An 18,377-nucleotide genomic window follows, 5' to 3' on the forward strand; every position below is an offset into this window, starting at 1 on the left:
GCACCTACACACTGCCCTCAGGTGGGCCCTGCTTGCTGTGTGACCTCAAGCAAGTCACCGAACCTCTCTGAGCCTTAATTCTGTGTTCGTACAGTCAAAATACGTCTGTTTCATAGAAAGTCCCGTGAAGATTAAATGAGTTCGTTCATTCGTTCATCCTCCTGTCATTCAGAGGCGAGCCGGACCCCTCGAGGTGGCTTCGAGTCTGGCATCTGCTCAGTACGACCCGGCCATCAGAGGACACGGATAACTAAAAGAGGGAGAGAACCCTCCAGATCCTCTAGGACAGCCCTCCACCCGCCCTGAGCCCCAGCCAGCCAAAGAAGCCAGTCGGTTTATTTTCCCTGCCCCCTCTCCTCACCACCCCTGGCTTTGTCATACGGGTCCTGGCGGGTTGTGAGAGGTCGGTCATACGTTGTCTCCTGCATGGCTGGCTTTCAGGTGAGAAGTGGAGGTGTTGTTAGCGCCTCAGTCACCCTGGTCTCTCCCAGCCTCCGTTGCTACACACATGACCGCCCTGGGCCCAGGACTGCGTGGGGGTGCCGCCCTGCGCTCGGTCTGCATGGAGACTTGTCCCATGTACCGTTTCCCAGGGAGGTGAGCTCCCAAGGATGCCGGGATGTGCTGGAGTCCCGAATTGAGGGCAGGGCGACCGGTGGCTCCCATGGAGTCAGACCCGGTGTCCTGCCCCCACTGAGGCCCAGGTGCACGCCAGGCTCACGGGTGGTTCGTGGGTTTGTGTTTAACGAAAGCAAACACTAAGTAGAAGAGAAGGATAGTTTAAGTCGTCTTGGAAAAGGCCAACAGTTGCCTTAGCAGAAGGCTATTGGTGACAGTTTCAGGACAAGCCAACAAGTGGTCACACCATGCTTCCTTGAGCTCGTCGTCTCCCTCATGAGGTCTCACTCTGATTTAACCTTCAGCTTGGCTGCTTCTCTGGTCCCTCGGAGGTGCCCACAGGCTTGGAGCACCACGCAGGGAGCAGCATTCCGGACCCCTCCCACCTGCCCTGCCCTGCCATCCTCCCAGAAGCCTATGAGGCCCGTCTGGTGGGGTGTGTGGTCTGGCTGGTGCGGCTCCAGCCCCGGCTGGACTGTGTCAGAGCTAAGCCTCACCCTCTGCGGGCAGACGTCCCTGGGGAGGTCATCGCCACTGTCAGACCCAGAAACGAGGCTTTGAGTGGAGCACAGTGGACCGGGGTCACACTGATCAGGTTTAGCCCACAATGTCTTCTAACTCTGACCCCAGTAACTGACTTAGTATGTGGTGAACCAGGGAATGGGAAAGACTTCCAGTGGCACCCTGGGGCCCCTCTAGGAAGCCCCCCAGGTTGGTGCTGTCTGCCTCCCCTCCTCGTCCCAGCTCCTGGCGCCTTCCCAGGCCTGATGTTCGCCAGCCCCCTCCCAGGCTGTCCGCCCACCTGGCTGGGGCCGGAAGGCAGCAAGGAGTCAGCTTGGCCCCCAGGAGGTAGAGGCTGGGGACCACCGAGTCCTTTAAGGCCTGAGCCCGGAGGTGGGCAGAACCCAGGAAAGGGCGCATCCCGGCTCTACGGCTCATCATGGGGCCCCACCAGCAATACTTGCCCAGACCCTCGCCAGCCGGGGTGAGGGTCGGTGAGCTCTTAGCCAGGCCGGGGAGCCAGCCAGCTGGGCAGGAACCATCAGGGCTGCTTTTCCACTGACGAACTGTCTGACCTTCGGCAACTTCCCACGGAGTCTCCGCGTTCCTTGCAAAACGGGACATGATCTCAGGCTTCCAGGACTGGTGTAAAGCACACTTGACATTCACCCTTCTGTTACTTCGACACGAATTTCCTGAGCATCAGCTGGTGGCGGGCCCGAGGATAAGGAACAGAGCAGACAGCTGGCCTGGGCCCTTGGGCATCTGATGGGTTGTGCAGCCTTGTAGCTAGGGCAACACCCGACATGAGCAGGACTGGGGAGGGGGGACTAGCCAGTGCCCGTCCACGTGGTGCCTGGCCCCTCAAGGGCTCCAGAGACCCCAGCCTTCATTCACAGAAGCCCGTTCAGCCCCTTGCCAGCATCTCCCTGCCACTGGTGCACACGGCACCCTCACTAAGAAGCCCCAGGGGCTGCCCAGGACCCCTTCTCCACTCCCTGCCCAGCTCAGCTCTTGGGGTGGCCCTTCTGGTCATGGTGCCAAAGCAGGCTTGAGCTGGGCGCTGGCCGGGGCAGGCTGGCTCCCCTCCTTGCTCTAGTGGTCTCACTCTGGGTTGGGCCCACACTCTTCCCAGGTCCTCCCAACCCTGTGAAGTCCCAGCAGCCATACCCAGCCTGTGGCTACCCCTGGCAGTTAATGGCCTGTTTCTGTGTTTCCCCAATTTTGCGGGAACGTCTGCCAAGCCCACAGGACCAGGACCTGCCCGCTTCGGAAGGGGGCTTGCTGAACTCAGAAACCTTCACCGCACTTCATATCCTGGGGGCTCAGGCAGGTCCTTGCTAACCAGGGATCACAGCGCAATGGGAAAACGTGCCCCTCCGGACTGCCCTCCGAGCGCAGCCGGGAGGGCAGAGTTCTCACCTGTCTGCCCCCGAGATACCATCCTGGTGCCCCTCAGCGCCAAGCCCACCACTGTGCCAAGAATCTAGGCTCCCACCTGTCCCAGCGGGCATCCTCAGGAAGGGCTCGGCTCTGGAGGCAGAAGGAGCTGACAGAGCAGGGAGAGGGGCTGGCTCTGAGCTGTCAAGCCTCTGGGGTATCAGAGTCAAGGGCCCAGAGGGGACTGTTTCCCAGAGGAGGGTGGGGTGTGTGGCAGCAGGAGGAACATTCAAATTCCCTTTCTCTCCTGCGTCACTGGGCCAGGTCTCCCCCAGCTCATCGTCTACAGCTCCTGGGCGTGTTCCCAAACCCCCCACCAAGCCCACCTCCCCAGCTCCCAGCTGGGGAGAAAAGCTCCCACCTCAGATTTCCCAGGTTTTGCCAGCAGGAGCCCCTGGAAGCTGGTTTTGGTGTCCTTTTGACGTGTCCATCCTTCTTTAAGCCTGTCCTTACTCTCTGGTACAGCAAGTCCTCCAGGCCCGGCCGCATGTGCTCTGCCCTAGTCCTGGGATCAGTCATTTCCCCAAAGCAACGGCTCCTTTGGGCGAAGGCAGTATTAAAACCCGAACTCCGGGTGCTGTGTGCTCACTGCTACAGGGGTGTCCCTGCTCTCCAGCCCTCTCGGAGCTAGGAAACGAGCCGCTCCCGTTCCTATCTAGACTCATTCATCAATACATCATTTTACCTTGCACTCCTACTGGAGTATTTACTGAGAATAAAAATAACCATCAAGAAATTAATTAAATCTGGGTGGCTCAGTCGGTTAATCATCTTCCTTTGGCTCAGGTCATGATCCTGGGGTCCTGGGATCGAGCCCCATATCGGGCTCCCTGCACGACAGGCAGCCTGTTTTCCCCTCTCCTTCTGCCTGCTGCTCCCCCTGCTTTGTCTCTCTCTCTAATAGATAGATGAAATCTTAGGAAAAAAAAAAGAAATTAACTAAATTTAAGAAATCTTAAATACATTCAATAGTCTTATCGTTAGCACTGAGAGTGGTGTAGCTATTTTAACATATATGTTTACGTTGCTAATAAGTAATTATGTTAATGTTATCTGAAGCCAAAATTTTTTTGCACAACAGATATAAATCTTAAAATTATGTACAATCCTGTAATCTTACTTTTGAATTACAAATATCAGTATGAAGTCATAATTTTGAGTATTTGTTTCAGTAGGCTCTTCGCCCTATGTGGGGCTTGAACTCATGACTCCAAGATCAAGAGTGGCACCCTCTACAGGCTTGCCAGCCAGGCGCCCCCATAATCCATTTTTTATTTCGAAAGAAATACATTCTTCTTAGTTCTGTCCACTGCAAAGACCTCGAAGCAGAGACAACCCAATAGAAATGAGCGACACTCAGACTACAGTCTTAAGATGACACTCACTGCTAAAAGGAACCAGGGCTCTTTGGAGAAAGGCTAACTCTGGGTCTGGGACAGGAAATATGCAAAATAAGCCTGAAATCTCTTGTCAGACTCGGTAGCAGGGACTGAAACACGGTGGGGTCTTGTCAGATTGGCAGAGGAGCCACCTTTAAGGGACTGCCACCAGCCAGAGACAGGACGGATTTTAGCATCACAAATATCCATGGGTTCAAATGCATTTTAAAAAAATCATGAGTCCATAATAATACTTTTAAAAATTGATCACGTCAGAGTAAGTTGCTTGGACCCGGTGCTGGCAATGCAGGGTCGGGATCCCAGCCTCTAGTCTCTGCCTTGAGAGGCTGCTGGTGGGTTTCCCCCAAACTTGGGGCTCAGCAGGGCAGCGCTCCTGGGGGCCCCTCCCACCTGCTTCTGAAGTCTAATCATCTCAGCCTCTTCCCCTAGTTTCCTGAGCTATAGGGGAGCCAGCCCCTTCCCCGGCTGCCCGGTGATAGCTCAGTGGTCACTTTTTTGCCTCCTCGATGCTTACAGACCTTGCTTAACGTTTCTTCAGATGATATTCTCCCTGTTAAAGTAGCTGGGACTGTTTCCCTCTCCTGACAGGGACCTGGCTGGCACGGGCACCAAATATTTATGCCGAAATCGGTGCAAAAAGAAGAAGAAGAAGAAAGAGAAGGAGAAGAAGAAGAGGAGGAGGAGGAAGAAGAAGAAAGAAGAAGAGAAAAGAAAAGAAAAAAAAAGATTTTTCTTGCCACTCCTGTACTTATATTTCAGGTACTCAAATAGCAGATAATGAAAAGCTTTTCATTTTAGAGAAATTCCAGCTAAGAATACAGAACGAATGATCTCATTTGAAAAACCATCATGGTGCAATGCCTCATTCATGAAGGATGTAGGCGACACCATCCACAAACAGCGCTAAAACCATCCCGTGAAGCTTGGTAGGGGACCTTACCCCCATGCACCTTGCCAACAACTCCTGAACCCACGGGTCAGTTTTCACATCATGAAACACAGAACCGCCCCGTGATGTGAAGCCGAAGCATCACCTGCGAGGTGTTCTTTCCAAAATGATAGTTTCTGCCTGTCCCTAGCAGCCTCCGTGAGAAACCGGTGGCCGCAGCCCACCTTAGACCTCGCGGCGAGGGCGAAATCAGCTAGATCCGGGGTGGGCGGTCCGCAGGCGGGCCAGCTGCGTTGGCCAAAAATAAAAGGCACACGAAGAGGTGAGAAGGGGCTGTGGTGGATGAAAGAGACACAGAGACGTTCACAGGAACCAGTGTAAACCCTGTTCGGACCCTCATGCGAGCAGGATTAGAAAAACATACACAAGAGCATCAGAGCAATCTGAACACAGACTATTGGATGAGAAAATCAAGACACAATGATACGGGCATGATGGTTACATTAAGAAAAAAAATACCCTTATCTGCTAGAGAAACATGCAGTATGCACGTACATACATTATGCACAGGGTGTATGCATTCTGGTGGGTACAATTGGGAAGATGGGATGAGATCTGGGATTTGGTTTAAGTTCCTCCAACACTGAAAAATAAAGAAAGGAAAGGAGCACCTGGTGGGGGCTCAGTCAGTTAAGCATCTGCCTTCTGCTCAGGTCACGATCCCAGGGTCCTGGGACCGAGCCCTGTGTCCTGCTCCCTGCTCAGCAAAGAGTCTGCTTCTCCCTCTCCCTTTGCCTCTGCTCCCTCTGCTTGTGCTCTCTCTCTCTGTCAAATAAATAAATAAAATCTTAAAAAAAAAAAAAAAGAAAGAGGAGAAAAGAAAACTGTGGGGAGTGGGGACTTACAAGGCAGGGCTCCCAACACGATGGTTATCGAAGTTGGGGGATGGGTTTTAGGGAGCTCCCTATGCCCTCTACTCTTGAGGATGTTTGAAAATGCCTATTATAAAATTTTGTTTAAAAAGAGAGAGCAAAAATATGTCAGCTTAGCAACAGAAAAATGTACGTATGTTCAGCCAAAACCATGAACAAGAATGTTCAGAGCAGCAATATTTATAGCCGCCCCAAACCGGGACTAGTCCAAATGTCCATCAACAGCCGAACGGGTAAGTGGTGGATATTCACAGGAGGGAGTGAAAACCACAGATGACTCCTGGAGGCCCAGCACAGAAGTCACACATAAAACCGCACACATTGCTTCCTTTACTACAAAAACAGGCAAAAGTAATTTATGCCCGGGTCCCCTGGGTGGCTCAGTGGGTTAAGCCTCTGCCTTTGGCTCAGGTCATGATCTCAGGGTCCTGGGATCGAGCCCCGCCTCAGGCCCTCTGCTCAGCGGGGAGCCTGCTTCCCCCCCTCTCTCTGCCTGCCTCTGCCTACTTGTGATCTCTCACTCTTTCTCTCTTTGTCAGATAAATAAATGAAATTTTTTTTTTAAGTAATTTATGCCATCCAAAATCAACGTGTTTCTGGAGGTAGAGACTGAAAAGGATCAAGGCGGGGCAATGAGGGGAGCTTGGCTGGGAATGTTTTATTTCTTCATCTGGGTGCTGGATACAGGAGTGTTTGCTCACATTGTGAAAATATATTGAGCTGTGTACCTACTACTTGTGTGCTCCATCATATGAATCGTCTTCAGTAAGAAACTTAAAGCGCAGGGCACCTCGGTGGGACAGCTGGCTGAGCGCGGGCTCTTGGTTTTAGCTTGGGCGGTGATCTCAGGGTCGTGAGATCAAGCCTCACGTTGGGCTCTGCACTTGGCGCAGAGTCTGCTTAAGATTCTCTCTCTCTAGGGCACCTTGGTGGCTCAGTCGGGTAAATGGGCAATGGGCTGCGTTGGGCTCAGGTCCCTGGGATCAAGCCCAGCATCCGGCTCCCTGCTCGGCAGAGAGCCTGCTTCTCCCTCTCCCTCTACCTGCTGCTCTGCCTGCTTGTGCTTGCTCTTTCTCTCTCTCTCTGTCAAATAAATAAATAAAATCTTAAAAAAAAAATTCTCTCTCTCCCTCTCTCTCTGCCCTACCCCCCCAAAATAAACAAATAAATCTTAAAAAAAAAAAAAGTTAAAGTGTTCTCTTCAGCAACGCATATACTAAAACTGGAAGGATACAGAGAAGATTAGCGTGGCTCCCACGCAAGGATGACACAGCAAATTGGTGAAGTGTTCCATATTTTTGTAAACAAAAATGATTAAGTAAAACATTCACAGTAAAAAACAAAAACAAAACCCCTTAAAGATAAATAGGCTTGAGAAAGAGGATGGGTACAGGTACATTATCACAGATCCAGAAGAAATCAAAGTAATCACTAGAGACTGTTTTCAGAAAAATTAGGACAACCAGCTGAAAAATTCAGAGGAAATTAATAGCTTCCTAGGATAGTGTGAAATACCAAGATTGACCTTGAAACAATTTGAGTTCGTGAATAGATTAACAACCAAATAAGAGATTGAAAAGATGATCAAAGATGGTGAAGGCAAAAAAAAAAAAAAATAATAGAAGGTCCCTCGTTATGAAGGAGCAAAAAAAAAAAAAAAGTCAAAGAAATTTTGGCTCCATTTATAAGATTGTAAATTGCTTCACTAACTAAACTTGTTAAAACTAAAACAAATTCCTGTTGCTCACCGTGTTATCCTATAAGCTGGTTCTTGTATCCCAGGAAGTTTATCTTCTTCTCTTATGAAATACACACTAAGTTCATGTTAAGATAGGTCAAACATTGGGTACAATGATTACACAAGTAACCAAAATGTCCAGCATGAGAACTGAGGCAAGTCTAGAAACTCTTTCACTCGCTTGAGGAACTAGTAAAAAGCTCACTTTCTTCTCTTTTCTTGAAGGGTCTGCCGTTTCCCAGGCCAGGAACCTGCTGTCTTCCTCTTAGAGTTGCTTCGAAGAGCTACTATTAGTTTTCCGAATCTAAACAGTGTAGGGGCGCCCGGGTGGCTCAGTCAGTTAAGCGTCTGCCTTCTGCTCTGGTCATGATCCCAATGTCCTGGGACTGAGCCCCATGTTGGGCTCCCTGCTCAGGGGGTTGTCTGCTTCTCCCTCTCCCTCTGTTCCTCTCCCCCTCTCGTGCTCTCTCTTTCTCACGTTCTCTCCCACCAAAATAAATAAATAAATAAATAAATAAAATCTCTAACAAAAATAAACACAATATAAATCTTTGTTGTGGTTATTCTTTGAACCATCAAAAAAGGCACCAGACCCGGATGGTTCTAACTCACCTTTAAATAGCAGATCATTCAAACGCTGTTTACACTCTTCCAGATCAGAGGGAAAGATGTAAGCACTCCGACTTGTTCTACGATGTTAATAAAATGGTAATGACCAAATCCGATAAAGATGCTGCAAAAATAAATCTTGGCTATAAATAATATAATTGCAGACCCTCTAAATAAAGTGCCAAATCAGGGTGCTTGGGGGGCTCAGTCAGTTTAAGCATCTGACTTGTGATCTCAGCTCAGGTCTTGATCTCATCGTCATGAGTTCAAGCCCCACGTTGGGCTCCATGCTGGGCATGGAGATGACTTAAAATACAAACAAACAAATCAAATCAAATCTGGTAGCATATCAAAAGAATAATACAGGCGGAGAGCCTATTGACATAATTCATCACACACACAACGAAGAAAACCGTGTAATCACACCGATTACATCTGATAAAAATGGATCATCTATTTCAAAGGAAAACAAAAGCTCTAAGGAAACTAGAAGCAATGATGTCGAGTGCAAGTGCTAACATTTGGTGACCTTCCAGAAGAGAGAGAGGTCGGGTGTGGATCCTGAGGTCTTGGGCCAGCCCTGCAAGACACCCCCAGGAGCAGTGCTTCCCCAACGGAGCCCACTTGGAAGCTTCAAGCTGGTACTTCTCCTGGCTGTGGCACCTGGGAGACTGATTCTCTGACCCTCCTGCCATTCCATGAGCGTATTAGTCAGGCTTCTTCGGGGAAACAGAACCAACAGCATCTACACACAGGTAAGAGGAGTTTTGTTATAGGAACTGGTGTACACGATTATGGAGGCTGAAAAGTTCCCCAGTCTACCATCTGCGAGCTGGAGACCCCGCAGAGTCCATGGTGTGACTCGGTCGAAGTCTGAAGCCCAAGAACCGGGGAACTGACAGTGTAAGTCCCAATCCAGGTCTGAAGGCCTGAGGAGAGCCGATGTCCAAGGCAGGAGAAGATGGATGTCCCAGCTCAGAGAGCAAATTCACCCTTCCTCCACCTTCTTCTCTCTTCAGGTCCTCAACAGATTGGCTGGGGAGGGGAACCTCCTTTTTTTAATTAAAAAAGTTTTTTTTGAATTTTTAATTTTTAAAATTAATTTCATCGGTAGAATTTAGTGATTTATCAGTTGCATGTCACTCGTAGTGCACATTACCTCACGTGCCCTCCTTAATGCCCATCCCCCAGTTATCCCTTCTCCCACCCTCTGGCCCTCCAGAAACCTTCAGTTTGTTTCCCAGAGCTCAGCATCTCTTACAGTTTGCCTCCTTCCAATTTTCATCTTATTTTTCCTTCCCCTTTCCTGTGTTCATTGATTTTGTTTCTTAAATTCCACAAATGAGTGAAATCATGTGATATCTGTCTTTCTCTGACAGACTTACTTTGCTCAGCATAATACCCTCTAGTTCCACCCACATTGCTGCAAATGGCAAGATTTCATTCTTTTTGACAGCTGAGTAATATTCCATTGTATGTATATACCACATCTTCTTTATCCATTAGTCTGCTGATGGACTTCTGGGCTCTTTCCATAGTTTGGCTATTGTGGCCATCGCTGCTATAAACACTGGGGTGCACATGCCCCTTTGGATCACTCCATTTGTGTCTTTGGGGTAAATACCCAGTAGTGTGATTGCTGGGTCATACGGCAGCTCTATTTTCAACTTTTTGAGGAACCTCCATGCTGTTTTCCAGAGTGGCTGCACCAGCCACATTCCCGCCAACAGTGCAGGAGGCTCCCCTTCTTCCCCATCCTCGCCAGCACCTGTCATTTCCTGACTTGTTCATTTTAGCCATTCTGAATGGTGTGAGCTGGAATCTCACCATGGTTTTGATTTGAGTCTCCCTGATGCCCATTGATGTGGAGCATTTTTTCATGTGTCTAATGGCCATTTGTATGTCTTCTTTGGAGAAGTGTCTGTTCATGTCTTCTGCCCATTTCTTGACCGGATTTTTTGTTTTTTGAATGTTAGTTTGGTAAGTTCTTTATAGATTTTGGATCCTAGCCCTTGATCTGATAAGACATTGGCAAATATCTTCAGGCAGGGGGAACTTCTTTACTCAGGCTGCAGATCTACATGCTAATCTCTTCCAGAAAAAGACTCACCCAGAAATAAAACCTCTCTGTGCATCCCTTAGCCCGGTCAAGCTGACACATACAATTAACATCCAAATGTGCCGCCTAAAATGGTCTACAAAATTCCTTTTCTCCTTAAAAAAAAAAAAAAAAAAAAAAAAAAAAAACAGAGCAGTTTCTATTCTCTACAGCTAATACCTTCTATTTGTCCTGCTTCCTATTGTTTCCCTCCTTCCTTGCTTTCCTTTTTCATGATTGGCCTTTTAATGCCTTTTCTTTCTCCTGGCTTGGGAGTTACACACGCATTTTCTACTTTTTTGGAGATTACCCTTAACACTTCAACAAGTGCATTAACAAAGTCAAAGCTTACTTGAGGATCTGTCTCCCCTCAAACTATACAGAGCCTTTAGAACACCGTATTACTACCCCTCTCTGTTCTTAAGGGTCCTGTTCTCCAGTACTCTAACTTTCTAAGAGCCTCCGCAACCCCCTCTCCCTAAGTCTCACATCACCACTATTCCTTCTTGCCTTGTAGTTCTCTTTTCTGGAGTCACTTTCATTCTTCCTGACATTCATCTGGAAATTCCTTCTTTCTGTTGGTGATAAACTCATATTCTTTTGGTCTACATGTCCTTGCCCTGGCATAGGATGGGATGGCCGTCCTCACTCACCGGGTTGGGGTGAGTCCAAGTCCTTCCTCAATGGCCGTTTCTCTGAAGTTGCAACACCCTGGAAAGACAGTCAGCCTTGCTAAGGGCCTGTCCGCAGGCTAAGCTGGGTCCCAACCCTTCCTGCAACACCTGTCTCCCCATCTCAGACCTGAATTACCAGATTCTGCCATCTCAAGAGATTCCCTTTGGGGGAGCCTGGATGGCTCCATTGGTTAAGCGTCTGCCTTTGGCTTGGGTCATGATCTCAGGGTCCTGGGATTGAGCCCTGCGTGGGGCTCCGTATTCAACATGTAGTTTGTTTGAGATTCTTTCTCCCTGTCCCTCTGCCCCTCCCACTCGTACTCTCTCTCTTTCTCAAATAAATAAAATAAATCTTGAAGAAAGAGAGAGAGTCTTGTCAAAATCCTTTAGCCTGGCATCCCAAGCCCTGTACCTTCTAGATTTAATGTGTCCCTGCCCAGCATGGACACACCGCATTACCTCCCTTTCCTCAGACCACTGGCCTTTCCCTTCTCTGTGCTTCTGCTCTGGAAGACACTAGGAAAAGTAAAATTGCTTCCAAGCCAACACATGCTCTGCTTTGGAGATTGGGGAGGAGACAGCTGGGGGTAGGGCGGGAGGTTCCCAAAAAGTGTCTGGAACACAGAGAACCAAGAAAGCAGAGGACCTCTCTGCACAGGCCCTCTCACAAAGCTACGTGTGGCCACAAATGGTTTGATAAGGCAGACCTTGATTACCAAAATGCTTAATTATGGGAGAGGAAAGCACTCGGAAGCTTTGGAGACAAGCCAAGGGCGGGAGGCAAGGGAAGTAAGAGTCTGAAAGCTGCAGCAATATCTAGCAGGGAAACATTTGAAAGAGCAGGCAGAGGAGGCCTCTGGGGAGAATACGCCTTTAGAGTTCTGAGGTGTCGCCCCTCCACCTGTTCCACGTGGTCCCGTAGCCTCCTGAATCCCATGCCATTTTCTAAAATAGGGTTCCTGGGGGGACAGATACTGCTCCGAGTCGCCCAGCACCCTGATAGGGTACTTGAAAACTCAAAGACGAGGGCAGCTCCCCACTTTCTCCAAGCATATCCTCCATTTTGTATGTGCTGGAGGGGAGGGGACGGATAATGCCTTGGTAGGTGACTCCCTGCTGGGTGGGGGACTTGCACTGCTGTTGCCCTTGGTGGGTCATAGTTGGAGCGGATGGCTTGGGTGCTGCAGGACAGGGGTAGGCGCTGACTTGCCGGGTGAACGTGCTGATTGTGACCTCTGCTGGTAGCTTCTAGAAATGTCGACGGAATATGGAGTCAGCCACCTCCTGTGGGCTCCGGGCCCAGGTTGCAGATGGAACCACAGTGCATCCCCCGTAGGAGGAAAGGGAGCGCTGTTCTCACGCAAGAATTAATGAGAGCAGAGTGAGAGCTGGGACTACGTCCATGCTGAACACCCGGGACTGGTAAGGAAAAGGTTGCTGATGCTTGGCCCCTCACTGGGAGCCAGCCAGGGTTGCAGACCAGACACATTTTAGCAGCAGCAGACTCCATCACAGCAATAACTGAAAAAAAGCTGCTGCCACTCCTGGCCCTCAAGGGACAGCCTGGGACAGCGAATTTGCTCCTTCCGTGGGGACGGTGGACTCTGGCAGTGTGTCCACCATGGCTCGAACGGCCACTGGCCTGACTTGCCGTTACATCGCGGATATGGACCCTGGCTCCCACCGAGCCAATGTCCACCTTCCCTCGCATGTTCTTCAAATACAGGGCAGGGGAGGTGGTTGGGCTTTGAGTGAAGGGAAAATCCAGAGTCCTGCAAGCCAGGTCACTTCCCTGGGGGACATCTGGGCAACGACTAAGGGTCAGTTGCTGGCCTGATGCCTCCAACTACAAAGTAAGAAGCCCGATGCCAGCTCAGCTTCTTCGTATATTGAAGGCAGCAGAGGTCATATTTAAAAATTTTACTAAAGCCTTTTAGTAAAGGGGCCAGCAGACAAAAGGCCATGCCTGAGGGGCCTGTGCAATGAGGGGCTTTGGGAGATCGGGAAGCTGTGAACCAAATGTGCCCACTGAGCTGTCTCTCCTTCAGATCCCATGGAATTAGCCTCAGCTTCGGAAAGTATCTTCCACCCGCACTTAGGGCTTTGCATTCACGGTCTTCTTCCTGTTGCCGAGACGTGCACTCTGCAAACTCCACACATATCCCCTCGGCTCACCACAGATCCGTGCATGCTGGCAAGATTTCAGTGGCCACCACCTGCGATTCTCTGCCAGAGGACTTCCCTGGCCACCGAAGCCTGCTCTACCCACTCACACAGGCAGGTGGGGAGCTAACGCCCCCAGGAGCGGCCTCCTCCAACAATGACACTGTGCACTGGTGGGAAAATACCCTCGCTGCCATGGCCTTGGGGGCTATTGCTGAAGTGTTAGCCACTGGCTTCCCAGAGTCCTCTAAGAAGGAAGTTTCTGGTACAGTCAGCTGCACTTTCAGCCTTCTGGAGAAGTCAGCCTGAGTTGAAGTAATGAACACAACGGATGGGATAGCAAACAGAAGGGATATGTCTTAGGTATGAAACAGGGAAATCATGGGGCACCTGGGTGGCTCAGCCAGTTAAGGGTCTGCCCTCAGCCCAGGTCCTGATCCCAGGGTGCTGGGATCGAACTCTGCAGGGGCATCTGTTTCTCCCTCTCCCTCCCCTCACTCATGCTCTCCCTTGTTTGCTCTTTCTCAAATAAATAAGTAAATAAAATTTTCTTTAAAAAACAAAACAAAACAGGGAAATCAGAAGACCAGACTGAAAACAATTTTCTAAGAGGAAAGACTAAAGAAAAATCACACAAGAAAAGCAAGGCGATATGGAAAGTAGAAGTAAAGGTGCTAAAATCTGAATAACAGGGATTCTAGAGAGGAACATAAACATGGAGGGAGAAAATACTTGAAGAAATAATGGAGATAAATCTCCTGGAGTCATACAAAATAAAGCCCAAAGAGTGCCTAAAGGAGAAAAAGGAGGGTGTGAGGTCGATCTGGCTGTGACATCTGTCACCCCATTAGTCACCATGGTTGAGTTGGCTGATCTGAATGGCTAGGTACGTGTCCCCTTCCTCCCTCACTGCTCCCTCCGTGTGCGTCCTTCCCAAAGCTGCACGCTTGGTTGAAGAGAACAAGCTTCCCTGATCGAGAAGGACTGGTCTTCGGTCAAGGGTAAATGAATGGTCCTTGGTAGAACCTCCAGACGAGCTCTCAAGACCCATATGTAGGAGAGTATGGGGTAGCCAGGCTTCTAAGACTCCAGACACGGCCAAACAAGGTGCTGCACGTGGCCGTCTGCCTTTAAAACACACACACACACACACACGCACACACATGCACACACTCACACACACGCACACATGCTCAAGAAGAAAGAAAGAAAGAAAGAAAGAAAGAAAGAAAGAAAGAAAGAAAAGAAAAGAAATAACTCACATCTACATACACCATCTCGAATTTTAAGACTCTCAGAGATTACGGAGAGAGGAAAGAGCATATGACATGCGAGTCAACGAGAATAAAGAAGACAACGAAGTAATATTTTCAAAGTATTGAAGGAAAAGAATTTAGAACCTAGAAATTTATAGCCATCCAAATTGTCATTCAAATATGACAGATGGGCCCCATATACCAATTGTAATAAGTTAAATGAGCTGAATGTAGCAGTTGAAAGAAGAAGAGTGACTCAGGTTTTAAGGATCCAGATACATGTCCTAGAGACTGGTAAAGCCTGGGGATGTGTATAGATGGAAAGTAACAGGATGGAAGATAACTTCTCAGGCAGAAATAAAAATACTAAGCAGAAGAAATCTAGGGGAGCTGTGCTACCATCAGATAACCCAAGATAGGATCTGTAGGGATGGAAAGCGTCACTCCGTAAGGGAGGGTTTGAGTCACAAAAACAGCAACTTTAAATATGTTGTACTTGATAACATTAACTCAAAATACATTAAGCAAAACTCAAGAGGCTACAGGAAGAAATCATTAAATCCACCCAGGGATCCACCGCTGGCAAATGTCAATATACGTAGCCACTTTGGAAAACATTTGGCGGCATCGCCTAAATTCCAACTGAGACATTCCGTGCCTAAGAACTGTCCCAGGAGGACTTTCACACCTGAACAGACACATCTACAAGAATGTTTACAAGGGGGGGCGGTGGGGGGAACTCAAGAGCCATCAGCAGAAGAGCAAGTGGATAAACTGGGATACAGTCCCACAAGGAAATAATGGCGGTCAAACAAATGAACTACGGCAACATACGGCAATTAGGGGAATCACAGTAATGTAATATGAAATGAAATGTCGTTCATGAAATAATGAAATAACATTCAGCACGTTATCCTTTTCATATGATAATAAAATAAAACTTAAAAAAAAAAACAGATGTAGATACAAGAAAACCACATGGAAAGAAACCAGGGCAAAGGGAGTTCAAGCTGGTGGCCTTGGGTGGTGGAACAAAAGTGGGACGGGCAGGGTTTGGGATGAGGGTGGAGGCAAATGGTTGCTTGGGTAATTGCATAGTCCTAGACTTTGTTTTGTAGTGGGAGGTTTGAAGGTGCTTATATTATCAAAAACAACCAACTAAATATTTAAATATAATAATTTATGGACCAAAAATGGAATTGCAATGGTAATTAGAAAACACTCAAAACTAAACTATAATTAAAACACCAGGGGAGCCTGGGTGGCTCAGTGGGTTAAGCCTCTGCCTTTGGCTCAGGTCATGATCTCAGGGTCCTGGGATCGAACCCTACATCGTGCTCTCTGCTCAGTGGGGAGCCTGCTTCCCCCCAACCTCTGCCTACCTCTCTGCCTACTTGTGATCTCTCTGTCTAATAAGTAAATAAAATCTTAAAAAAATAACACCAGATACTTCATACCTATCAGGATAGCTACTATTAAAAAAAAAAAGAAAAACCACATTTTTGTTGGCAAAAATGTGGAGAAATTGGAACCCTTGTGTGCTGTTAGTGAGAATGTAAGATGGTGCCATTGCTATGGAAAACAGTATGGCTGTGTTTCCTTAAAAAATTAAAAATAGATTTATCTTATCATCCAGCAATTCTACTTTTGGGTGTATCTCCAAAAGAATTGAAATTAGGGTCTCAAAGAAATATATTTATATACTCATGTTCATAACAGCATTATTTGCAACAGCTAAAGGGCGGAAGGAGACTCCAAGAGTCCATCAATAGATGAAATGAATAAGCAAAATGTCATCTATAGTAAAATGGAATATGGCTCAGCCTTAAAAAGAAAGTGAACTCTACCATGTGCTGCAACGTGGACGAACCCTGAAGACATTATGCTGAGTGAAATAAGCTGGTCACGAAAGGAGATTGCACATAAATGTGAGTGTATTTAACACTAAATACACTAAAAATTGGTTACGGTGGGAAATCTTGTTTCCCTCAATAAAAAAAATTCAATTAAAAAAAATAACTAAATACAATACTCAATTTAAAAAAATAGCAACTAAATACAAATACACATAGAGCTGCATCAAAGAACACTTTGGCCTTAAAGGATAAGACTGTCCCACAAAGGAAAAATAGTACCTTCAGAGAAAAATGATCTAGGGGACCCCTGGGTGGCTCAGTCCATTAAGCAGCTGCCTTCAGCTTGGGTCATGATTCCAGAGTCCCGGGATCGAGCCCCGTGTTGGGCTCCTTGCTCAGCGGGGAGACTGCTTCTCCCTCTGCGTGCTGCTCCCCATACCTGTGCTTGCTCTCTCTCGCTTTCTCTCTCTCAGATAAATAAATAAACAAACAAATAAATGAATAAATAAAATCTTTTAAAAAAGAAAAATGATCTAGAATCCATCTCTTTAACCAGGCGATCAAAATTAGCATCACCAATAACTAGCCATTCTCCTTCCTGTGCTTTACGATATGCAAAGAAGCACATATCTGTTCTGAGCTATTTTTGCCAAAATTGTTTGACCCAAATCTAAGTATGCAAAAACGATCACACAAATCCAAATGAGGGACATTTTTATAAGATAACTCACCTGCTCTTGTTTAAAAAACCCATTCAATGGGGAAAAAAAAAACCCACTAAGGTTTCTGTTCTAAATTAAAAGAGGTTAAAGAGACGTGACCACTCCATGTGCAAACCACGTGTGTTGTGCGCAGTGAGAGACACAAGGTGGCAAATGTGGCAGAGTGGTGGCCCCACCAAAAGGCACACAGTTGGGTGCCTGGGTGGCTCAGTGCATTAAGCCTCTGCCTTCAGCTCAGGTCATGATCTCAGGGTCCTGGGATTGAGTCCCGCATCGGGCTCTCTGCTCAGCAGGGAGCCTGCTTCCCCCTTTCTCTGCCTGTCTCTCTGCCTACTTGTGACCTCTCTCTCTGTCAAATAAATAAATTAAAAATCTTCAAAAAAAAAAAAAAAGGCACACAGTTCTTTCAGCTTTTCTTCAGGCTGGTATGGAGGAGGAGGTAAAGCCAGAGTGTCCGGCCTCAAGGGTGAGAATAAAAGCCACAGAATGAACCCACGTGAGCATGAGGGCAGGGGAACTATGTACAAATCCACAACACAGAAACAAGCGAACAGTGAGGACTAATGATGACAAAACGCTGGCGTTCTGAAGACCGATAGAGAAGTGTCTACGAAGACTGACAGGACGCAAAGGAGAAAGTGTAATCATATCAGATATAAAAAGAAGACATAATGTGGATACAGTCAAGATGACAAAAAAGGCAATTCTTTAAATTACTCCGTGCAATAAACTTCAAAACACAGGTAAAATGAGGAAACAGGAAAATACTTTTCCTTGGAAGTATCAAGAACAGAAACCCGAAGAATCTATTATCAACAAAAATCTAGAGTTAAATAGTCTTCCCACCCAGGGCGCCTGGGTGTCTCAGTCGCTTGAGCAGCTTACTCTTGATTTCAGCTCAGGTCCTGATCTCAGGGTCAGGAGATGGGGAGTCCCACGTCAGCTCTGAGTGTGGAGCCTGATTAGGATTCTCTCTCTCTCTCTCTCTGTCCCTCCCCTGCTAGTGTGCACTCTCTCTAAAGAAAGTATATTTTTAAAAAACCTTCCTACCCACCCCAAAGATGCCAGGCACTGTTGGTTTTACAGCAAGTTTTACCAAAAATTTTGGAAATGCAAAATTCCAATCTGGTACAAACGCTTGTAATGAAAATAGAGACAGAACACTCTAACTCATTTTTTAAGATCGGCATAACCTTGATATAAGAAGACAAGGGCAGCGCAGGAAAGAAAAAAACTTAAACTATCTCACTTATGAGCCTGAATGCCAAAATGCTCCCAAATACCCAGCAATATGTTGAAAAATAGATCATGCCTCTTTTATTCCAGGAATGCAAGGATGTTTTATGGTGAGAAACAGTCAAGGTCTCTTACCACATTTACAGTTTCAAGGAGAAAAAACACATAGCTAGCTCAGACTGCCGTGTGTGCTCCTTGGCCCATGTATATGCGTGGTTGGATGATGAGGGAGGAAGCAGGTGGGG

General features: G+C 47.5%; 1 non-coding gene across 1 annotated transcript; it reads left to right on the forward strand.

Annotated features, from left to right (window-relative positions):
• Positions 1–6,972: 6,972 nt before the first annotated feature.
• On the forward strand, positions 6,973–7,080 carry LOC116880625. Its single transcript, XR_004385224.1, has one exon. It is a non-coding gene; the product is annotated as a U6 spliceosomal RNA (small nuclear RNA).
• Positions 7,081–18,377: the final 11,297 nt, after the last annotated feature.

The sequence above is a fragment of the Lontra canadensis genome, unplaced genomic scaffold (assembly GCF_010015895.1).
Source record: "Lontra canadensis isolate GAN:19392208 unplaced genomic scaffold, GSC_riverotter_1.0 scaffold66, whole genome shotgun sequence".
NCBI lineage: Eukaryota > Metazoa > Chordata > Mammalia > Carnivora > Mustelidae > Lontra > Lontra canadensis.